General features: G+C 35.5%; 1 pseudogene; it reads right to left on the minus strand.

Moving 5' to 3' along the window:
- Positions 1–372: 372 nt before the first annotated feature.
- LOC18095747 (probable glutathione S-transferase) lies at positions 373–1,680 on the minus strand (annotated as a pseudogene).
- Between the last annotated feature and the right edge of the window lie 207 nt (positions 1,681–1,887).

Below are 1,887 nucleotides of genomic sequence, written 5' to 3' on the forward strand. Positions count from 1 at the left end.
AAAAAAGTAATACAAACTTTTAATTAAATAAATCATAATATTTTATTAAATCATTAGAATTACTTATATAATATCTCACCTAATAATTTAAAATTTTAAAATAAAATATTTCCAACCAGAAATTTAAATCCAATTACATTTGTTCTATCAAATATTAAATTAATAAAACAAAATATAAAAGTTGTGAATCTTTCAATACCTTAAACTTTTAAGTTAAAATAATTTTTCCACGCTTCTTAAGATGACAAATGTCTATATTTATCAAGAACCAATGGGCAACGAAGACCGTCTTTTTACATGAAGGCAAACGTCACAAATTAAGAGAAAAACCACATCCTCAGTCAGGCACAACAAAGTGCCCTCTAGAACTATAAACATATTACAGGCACAACGAAGTGCCACCCTTATTTGAAACATAACTCACACGGTGCACAAGTACAACAACTTCTCAACAGGAAATAGCACCTCCTTGCCTTTGGATGAACATTACTCAAGCCCAAGCTTCTTTCTCATCATCACAACGAAATCAGAGACTTTCTGTGGATCTTCAAGAGACTTGGATACACTCTCTTTCTGCAAGCACCTCTTGCAGTAAGCAATCAGCTTCGGACAATCAGCCTCTATACTGAAGTTGCCGATGGTTTCATAGGCATAAAACCAGCAAAGGAAAGGAAGTAGTGCAACATCAACGTAGCCGAGGGTCTCGCCCCCAAATTAAGTAAGGCTTTTCTCCAAGCTCTCTTTCCAACAGCTTGAGGCTGTCAATGAAATCCTTCTTGGCTGACTCCTGATCTTCTCCTTTTGTTGTCTATATCTTCCTCCCGAGGGCATATATCTGCAGATTCATATCACACCATTTTACTTGATATCAGTCTTAGGGCTAAATTGTACTGGTGATGTACAATTCTAATTCTCAGAAACTGATCAAATTGCAATGTGGGTTTAATCAAGTGTCATACTTCAAATCAAAACAAAATCAAAAACCAAAAAGATGAACCCTTTATTTACCGAAAAAAAAGTAACATACCTTTTTGTCAACAAAATCTGCCCAGAACCTTGACTGAACTCCCTGGTAAGGATCAGAAGGCAACAAAGGAGCCTTGTCCTTCCACGCCTCATCAATATTCTGAACAATGATAAGTGACTCACATACAGGTTTCCCATTATGGACAAGAACTGGGATTTTCTTGTGAACAGGATTCATTTGAAGAAGTAAAGCAGTTTTGTTCCTCAAATCTTGTTCGCTGTACTCATACTTTACACCCTTTTCAGCCAATGCTATTCTCACTCTCATACCAAATGGACTTGCCCAGAAATCCAACAGGGTTACTTGATCACCAGCCATTCTTGAAGTGAAAAAGAAGATGCTTGAAGTAAAGTAACGCTTCTTTTTTTTCTTGGACAACAAAGGCTGTGGTTTGTCATTGTGGAAATGCGAGTATTTATAGTAAGAAAGGGCTGTAGTGAGTTAGTATGGCCGGTTTTGCAGAGTTGTCTTATTGACTGCATGGCATAGACATGTTGAACATTCTAGCAGATTACGTAATCCAGGAACCCATGCTTTCATTTGCCTTTTTCCTCATCCTTTTGTTTCCTTCTCCTTCTATATAAAGTATTCGGAGATTGATGTATCGAGGCTGGAGGAAATTGAAGTTGATGAGTATTTGGAAAGCAATATGCCACAAGAGGTATGGGCTCCCAGAGAAGGTTTTGTTATAACACAATTTTTTATCCCATATTTTTTCTAAATATTTTCAGCATACAAAAAAAATAAAATATTTTCTTGATGTATTTGCGTTATTTTCAGCAATTTGACCATCATTCCAAAAAAATTCAAATTTCAAATTTCTTTTCAAACTTGTTCAACTTTATTGTTATCCATTTTTG

This window comes from Populus trichocarpa, chromosome 1 (assembly GCF_000002775.5).
Source record: "Populus trichocarpa isolate Nisqually-1 chromosome 1, P.trichocarpa_v4.1, whole genome shotgun sequence".
Classification (NCBI taxonomy): domain Eukaryota; kingdom Viridiplantae; phylum Streptophyta; class Magnoliopsida; order Malpighiales; family Salicaceae; genus Populus; species Populus trichocarpa.